The sequence below is a fragment of the Sinohyriopsis cumingii genome, chromosome 16, assembly GCF_028554795.1.
Source record: "Sinohyriopsis cumingii isolate HCF-2022 chromosome 16, ASM2855479v2, whole genome shotgun sequence".
In the NCBI taxonomy this organism is placed as follows: domain Eukaryota; kingdom Metazoa; phylum Mollusca; class Bivalvia; order Unionida; family Unionidae; genus Sinohyriopsis; species Sinohyriopsis cumingii.
In genome coordinates, this window is record NC_142976.1 from 43,948,438 (window position 1) to 43,957,614 (window position 9,177).

Here is a 9,177-nt window from a genome sequence, read left to right on the forward strand (position 1 = left end):
CAGACAGAGTAGGGTTAAACCACTCCACAATACCATGCATGCAATGTTTGCTGGCCTGGCTCTGCCTTACACTCATGCTATGCTCAACCAACATTTATGATACTGCAACCATAAACTACCAGTCAGCCACCAAGAACCGCATTACCATGTCGCATATTGTAAGCTATACTGCAATAGTTTTTATTCAGTTCCGATGACTGACTGTGTGCTTCACTTTAAGTGACATATAAATAACATAGGTGAAGAACACAAGTGAAAAAAGCATGGCTAAGGATATACAGAATATGAAGCTACCACCTGAAACTCGTGCTTGTGCTGCTAGTAAAAGAACTAATTGCAAAATTCGTTAATCTCATTACGCTACTCATACACCATGTTATAGTTCTCATCTTGTGTATCATTAAATGAATCTTTGTCCTAACAGTAAAAAAAATGCCACCCACCATGTTTTCTGGCAGAAATCGCAAGCTACATTGTAATATTTTTTAGTTATGACCCACACATTGATGTTGTAGTGGTGGTTAATGAAGATGAGCCCTCCCCCCCGTGATGGCCATTTCCTTATGCCAGATATCAGGAAAAAAGGTACAGTTGTTGAATAGAAACGGCATGATGGTTTCTTGGAATGTTTCAGCAAGTGCACAGACTAGGTCTTTCAGATCATGATTTCTTAGCTTGGCCAAAAATACTCCCCATCTTTTTATCTGATACCCCATGGCCAGTTATATGCATTGTTGATCAGCATCGTTGGGCAAATGATGACTATCAAATCAAAGTGACTCTTAAATGCAGGCAAACACGCTTTTGCCGCTGCCATGACAGTTGACCATCACGGCGCTGTGTTACAACAAGTTATCAAACATCGCGCTGCACTTGTCATGTTTAAGCTAGCTAGTAGATTGTTGACACAAAATGTCCATTCTGTATATTGATATGTATTCATGTTTAACATGCCTGCCGCATGGGCTGTTTCTATACATCTTCCTGGCCCTCTGAGCATGTAGATTTCTAGATGAGAGAAAACCTATCTTGGTGAAAGATACCAACACCAAGATACCAAGCAATAATACCTTTGTGTCCTTGAGAGATCTCATCTTTTCATATTCTTTCCCCGATTGTATCTATCAGGTATGAATTGTTTCCGTCTTTCTGCCTTCTCATGCTGTGACACAGAGGAGAAAGTAACATCTTCGTCAGAATATGAAGTGAACTTATAGTAGTGTCACGGATCCGTTGGGTGTCTTTTTCTATCTAAATTAAAACATTTTTCCTGCTTTCATCAAGGCTTGTTGAGGACTTTGTTGGCCAATTAGTACGTTTTATAGAAATTCTCCTTCTTGCATCAATCCTGCATCTTTTAAAGCATAACATCATCAAGCAATAATGGCGCTACCTTATAAAAAGCTGATTTTAGCATATCTCTTTAAAAAAATTCCTCGTTGTTGAGAGACTTCTCGTTATAAAGAATACATCTGTTTTACTTTACTTTGAGAGTCATTTTTGAAAACATATTTTCATGGTGATGTTTCCTTTAGAAAATATAATATTTTGTCAAAGATCTCGTTTTATACCAATTAAAAACAGTCAAAATATGACTTACTGATAGGAAGAAAATGAGGATCTACAAATTCTGCACGAACCTGGCGGTCTCTCTAAACACCCCAAGACTCTCCAAGAACACCCTAATATTACATATATTGGCACCAAAGCTCTCAAAAACGTACTAAGAAGCGAAAACAAAGCAAAAACACATACGTAAATTGTTACCATCAATGATTAATAGTATTGGTTGATGTCCATATTTCCAATAACCTACGGAAACTAACTTTTATGCATCAAATATCTTTAATTATATAATACATGTATTATTAGACAATTTCCTTATTTAATGGTTATGCACCATACTTTTCTCATTTATTTTGTTATAAACTGTTTATATACAAATTTTAATTTTAAATCGTGCATCAACATTTTTGACAGAGACATTTAGAATACATGACCAAAGAGTGTTACAAGCTCCACGCGAGTGATTTCCCTTGATTTTATGTAGCCGTGAAGGAAAGTCGCTCTGTAATTCCTTTCGATTTTACATCAATGTTGTGCTTGATATATCAGATGTAATTTATCTAAACTGACTGATTATACAGGCCATTTAATGACTGGTACAGACACATAGACAATTAATTATCAACAATAACTCACAAACCAGCAAGTCGTTTAATTCTCAGTATGAATTATTGTCTCGATAGCAAATCCAGAGGACATGCCAAATATATTAGCCAAATTACAGACTGATTAAGAGAAGAAAAACGATGAAACACACATAACTGGTTTATTTTAGAAGTTATTAATGTTTTCGCAAGCATAGTAATAGAACATACAAGGTAGATTTTCATCGTTTTAAATTTATTTAATATAGCAAGTTTCTAGCTGAAATAAAAAAGAATATATATGAGCTATCGAATTTACATTTATTTTTACCAAAATAACTTTCCAATGTTTCCATAAAGAAAATATAAAATTAACTTTTAGTAAATCAAGCCATCAACAACACTATCAAAAACAATGCATATTTATTGACTATTGAGTTCTCTAGCAAATCGTACTTTCTTCGCATTATATTTACAAAACAAATTGCATAAAGAGTTATTGACGAGTAAAACGATAGTACAACGTATCAAAGAGTTATTGATGAGTAAAACGATGGTATAACGTATCAATGAGTTGTCGGAAACAGTATAAACGATCATCCGATATGTATTGATCCTGTCCTTCTGTACACAGACGCTTCTTACAGAACTTACAAGAGCTTTCTGGAGCATATTGCTACAGAGCTAGATAGAGGTGTTGAGTCCGTGGAAGTAAGAGTGCCTGAAATGATGGAATTTGGAAGTGATGACGAGAAGAGTATAACCTAGCCAATAGAGCCTGTATTCCCCTCGGCTACACGCTATCTTCGCACGAAACATCTGAAGGATAATGTCAGGCACTTCCGTCAAAATAAAATATGGGTGGAAAAGGGTGAACGTGATATAATAAAGACCCAAATATTTGATACCAGTGTCATCACAGACGCAAATACTACAATAGATTTTGAAAGTCGATCGGAACTTTTGGAAACAGTCATCAACGAACAGTATCCGACATTTGCACTATACTTTATAAATAACTTGAAACCAAGACTACATACTTTTTTCAAAAAGATAGCTGCAAAAATACTGAACGCGTGAATTTGACTAATGACAATGCATCCATCAATAACATTCTACAACTTTTCGTTTGACTGGAAACCACAACACTCGCAAGATCTAATACACAAACGTTTCAGCGTGACACAGCACCATTTCATGGTTGATAGAAGCGCTCTTTACGACAGCGCGAATTGTCAATTAACGAAAAAAGAACACATTTGTCATATACATGACAGCGTCTGGAGGTGCAAATCCGAAAAGCAAACCACGGAGATTTTCGGAAACGTCCTCAAGGACATTAAACGTATATAGAAATCAAAGTACATGAAATCACTAAATGGAAAATACACCGTAATTAATAAAGCTATTATTATTATATACTACTAATTATTAAATATATATTGTGTTTTGGAAAGTTAAATGATATTAAGAATTTACATGTATCTGTAATCGTTGTATTGATTTATTGTAAATTAGATTTAGCTACCAACTTCATGCTCATTAATAATTAATTTAGAAATAATTTTGGAAACTACAGAACATGATATATTGGCATTTAAAGTCAAACATTTAATACTTCGCAATTACTTCAAACAATGTTGGAGTCAGCCTGAAATATTGAAATTAGTAAGATGGTTTTACTAATCGTTAATTGATTCAATATTTAATTATTTACATTATGTTCTAAAAATAAAGAAATTCTATAAATGTATGAAGTTGGTAAGCTTGAAGGGAAAAAAGTAATTATATATATACTATTATATCTAAAATGTATGAATATACAAGCATCATCTATGCTACTTGGTATGTTCAATTCAGAAATAGATAAATAAATAAATATTTAAGAGAGGAAGACTGACAGAATAAAAAAGGATAATGAATCATTACACTAACCTGTATCGCAAATGCGATGCTGACATTTCCCGCATATATTACAAGACAAAATACGCTAACGAGGCCTGACATGATTATGACATTTTACACAAGGACAAAACGCTATTGTCACAATTAACACATTTCAGTTCAAATTGTACCAAAATATATCAGATCGAAAAGTCACAATATAAACTGTAATTAGTATAAATTATTCCACAATTTACACACATGTGTGACTCTTTTGTACAAATTTAAAGCGTGTGGTGCGTTTAATTTTCAAACTTTTTATTTTCATTCAAATTATCGTGCATTGATTAACTTAATAAAAGTGACTTTAATTATAATTAACTGTTTACATCTTTTTATTTTATTTATTGCAGACATCAATGAATAACCATGTGATTAGTGCGAATGACCAATAACAGTGTGCTAATTATTGTTTCTAAAACAAATCGGATTTCTTTGCAAATTTCTAGTGTGCAGTAAATGTAATTTCTTTTCATTCAGATTAGCGTGCATTCATTAACTTAATAAATGTTACTTTAATTTTAATTAACTGTTGAAATTTTTTCGGCGACTTAGAGATGTGTTGGTATCTTCTTTAATTGTAGACGTCGATGAATAATGGCGTGATTAGTGGAAATTAATATTAGTGCTAATTATTATTTTCAATATGCATGAATTGGGGGCGAATTATCCCTTGATTAGAGTTGAAGTGTCTTGGGGTCGAAATGTCTAGGAAATTTTCTTGGGGTCGAAATGTCTTGCTCCCATGTGGTATTGCTACTTATTTATAAATGTTGATAAATATTCACATTACTGCACCCGAACACTCTTCGTGGAAATGAGAGTTGTTTCCCTTGGCAAATTTTTGATCTCGCTACTTTTTCTGTTAAATAAACAATCGCTAAATATTCACTTTTTGTTTCTATGTTTGTTTGTGTTGTTGTTGAAATTTAAAGTAGGTAAATGATTGAGTCTTGATGTGTTTTTTTTTAAGTATTGGGGTGACTTGGGGTGTTTAGTGAGACCCCGAACCTAGTAGTGTTTCCGCCTTCATTGTAAACAACTATGGTAGAATCCACTTTGACAAGAATGACTGGGCAACAGAACAGTTGTGTTTTCTATGACGCTGTGTTTCTCAACATCAAAATACACAAAACATCAAATTCATTCCTTCGTTCAGTTTGATAGGGTTGCAAAAATAATTTTGGAATCAAATGTTGCTGTAAATGTCTTTTGACAGAGGTGCTATATTTACGTTTCCACCCAAAAAGCAAACTGGGAAAAAATCTTATACAGATCATTTTGTTGTGAGAAAAATTACATTTTATGACAATGCGCAATTTTATGGTACTCGATCATACAATTGCCAAATCTCTTCCCGTACTCTACCTCAACTCACACATAATGGCTTAAAATAGCAGTACTGCACAGTGACACTTTAAACAAGCGCTAATGGATATAATTATGACTAAGACAACGAAAAAAAAACATATGGAGACACCGCTGAAAATACTGATTTAACACTGTTTCTTTATTGCCAATGCATTTTTGCATCAATACTCGATCTGTACACTTTGGCAAGCTTTCTCCAGTGCTCTGCCAAACTAATCATTGCAGTCTTAGGGATGAGATGTTAAGCATTAGCATAAACCCCTACACGAAGTCTCATGGAACAGATATTCAATTAGAAATTCGTTGGTGGTGGTGTTTTGGATTCGTAAATGAGAGGATACATTTTTTTTAATGAGAGGATAATTTTATCTAGGTGTTTACGAACTCGTTCGATGAAGATTTCGACTAGGAAAGTGGTTTGATCTGCAACCATATTCTTGACCGGAGTGGAATAATTTTTACCGGAGCTACTTGTTTGTGATGTAGTTACATGTATATGGCTTGAGGTAATTTATCTGTGAAACAACAGAATATGTTGTTGGAAAATATGTCCATAGAAGTGCCACAAGATAATATTAAATAGAAATGATTAATCACCGTTTGATTACTTTGGTTTCCGAGAAGTAATTTTGTGTCAAAGGATGCTTTTTTTCTTTCTTCCCCAAACAGAATTCCAAAAAGAGGCTGCAAGTGTGATTGGTATGGTGTTGAACTAGCCTGGATGAAGATACAGTTTCCTATATCTCATGTGTTTACATTTTCTTTTTCTTGAATGATGCCTTAAAACATCGAAAACAGTTGCATAGCTTACACACACACGCTATACCCACAAACATACTATCATACAAGAGGATTGGGGCAGTTAAGAAATTATGTACCTTTGTCAGTTTAACATTGTGGAATGTGTCAATCATTTTGTTTTATTAAACATTTTAAAGCTCGCACTAACTATGAACTGGTTTTTGTTGTTTATTTTTTATTTTTTTCAGCTCAGTTTTCAAAATTAATTTGAACTAGTTTTAATTTTCAGCTTTCATTTTAAATTATTTTGGTTTTCAAACTTTAATTTTTTTTTCATTTCTAATTTTCAGTTTTAATTTTACTTTTTTAAAATTTCCACTCTCAAATTTTAGGGTGATGATATTACTTTGGATACAGTTTTGTTGTAATACGTCTAAGTTAACAGAAAGATAACTTAAATTTTCTGTGTGAGATTATTACGTTACTCAAATTTTGTCATTGTCAATCTCGAAACAGAAATTGTTTGAAGTGCAGTTCCCCGTGCAACATCACAAAATTCGAAGTGTGACTATTTCCTGAGACCTTTTGTCCTACATGTTTATAATTTCTATGACAATTTAAATTGTGAATTTTGTCCTATGACATTTTTTTTTGTTTACAGTCCAGCCTTTCAAAAATATACCAGTTAGCTATGACAAGATCAGCAGTGTTAGTTGATCTTTTAAGATACTTGATATTAACATGATTTATAAGGATTTACGTACTCTGGAAAGTTCATTACTGACAAGCAAATATAGTGACTATACAGGGAAGATAATTGTGACTTGAATGTAAATGGGGAAAATCGTGGTTTATTGTTTAATAATCTAAGACATAAGCTGCTACCCTCGCCTCCCATGATCCTCCACACACAAGTCCAGGCACGCATCTCTGGAAGGTCGATACCACTGAGAAATTCAAGCTGGCACAAGTAATACAAAAATGCGTGTCTATATGAGGTACTATTATTTTTTTTAGCCATTTTGTTTGTGTGGTGGCAGGGAGGTAACGGTGAAACTGTGAGAGGTTGCGAAATCGTACAGTAGTGCTTGTTTTTGTGTACGGGTGCCGCATAATTATTTTCGGGGGCGAGGGGGGAAAACATGTAGTGGTCAGCTATTCTTTCACGGATGTAGGCCAAAACATGTCTAGTAGTTAAAACCGCGGATATATCCACGGGGCCCGGGCTCCGAACAACGCTTTTTAATTTTATAAAAGAATTTTTTTGTTTGAACAAGAACTAGGAGAGGCACGGGTGTTTCTTACTCCAGGGCGCGTGATAGCTCTTTATGGCCCTGCTCCTGAGAGTTAAAATATTAATACACGACAAATCTAGAAGGAAAATATAAGTTCGAAAACGAGCTATAGTTATAAAAAGTTCTTAAGATCGCTAGTTAAATATAGCAGCTACCTTACAACAGAGATCATTTTGTTTGATATTAACATTGCTCATTTGATAGTATCTTCGCAAACCGATGTTCTGATATATCAAGACAGCTTAACATCGGAACCTTGGTTAGCGAAGATGAATTGATAGCAACGTAAATCTAATAATTTCTGTGTTAAAACGAATCAGTGATCTAAGATCTGAGCATGCATTTCATGTGGTACTAATATTAATACTTGATCAACCCAGATTTCCAGTCGTAGCTGTCATCGTAACGAGCACAATATTAATTTACAAAACTAAATCGATAGAAGTGGCAAAGCTATAAAGCTCCAAAAATGTAATTGCCTATATGGGAATCTACCTCCCCCCACCCCATTTAACCTCTTAACATGTTTTGGCTTACATCCGTAAAACTGACCGCTACATGTTTGCCCCCCCCCCCCCCGATATGCTTCATAGCTCTTTACGTGGTGCTCTAGAGTTTCGTATTTTGCCCAGGGTTTAAAGAAAATTATTTTATCTGGTTTTCCTCACTGGTTATACCGGCTACTTGTAAAAGACCTTGTACTTCTTAGCTAATATTAAAAGAACGTTTAATTTTCCCCTTTTCTTTGGTGTATGATTGGGTTTTAACATAGAATATCAGGGGTGTATGGGGTGCCGGGGGGAGGGGTAGCACCTTTGGTTGGGGGAAGCAGTCGTACTCCTTCATGGGTAGCTTGCCCACCTTGCATGCGCAGCGGCCACGTCCCGGAAAACGGTCGACTGGTCAGCTAAACCAAGCTGTGGGTAGCCGATGGGACTTAAACCCTCGGTGAGTTAGGCTTTATCTACCTAGCATGTGAAGACTTAGTCCTACATGTAAGACATAGCACATTTGGATTCGGCTGCCTGCGCGGAGGAACCACTACTCCAGACGGTCAACGGGCAGAAAGGCCATTCACAGCAAAGCGCCGTTACTCTTAACATACAGACATATACTCTGAGCTGGTCAGTGTAGCGATAATATCCCAAAATCGGATAGTAAATCGCCAGATAGCAGAGTCGCTTATTTAGCAACTGTGGCACAGAGTGAGATTAATTGTAAAAATAAAGAGCTGGTGACTTTTTAAATTACATTTTATATGTTTGGTAATTCAATAATTGCATTTTCAGAAACTGGTATTATCTAGTCTGGCAAAATTTGTTTTTCCAGTTTTAATAACTGCTTCAGATAGTTTACTTCAGACTAATTCATGCCAATTGTTCGAGCACATTGGATCAGTAATTTTGCTTAGCCATATGCAATTTCCACAACTACAATATCCAAAGACATTTCAGCCAAAGTACCTGAAAACAGCATTGAGTTATGCCAAGATTCCCTACATTATGCCTGTTGCCAATGCAAACAAATACACCTTGCACTCGCAAAATATTCCTAATATCTGTAGAGCGCCCCCTTAGCTAACGCAGGACATTAAGGGGAGGTTAATCATTATTCATTATCTCCCTTCGATATTATAGACTGGTGTATCACAATTTGGTGACAGAAGATGTGTGATT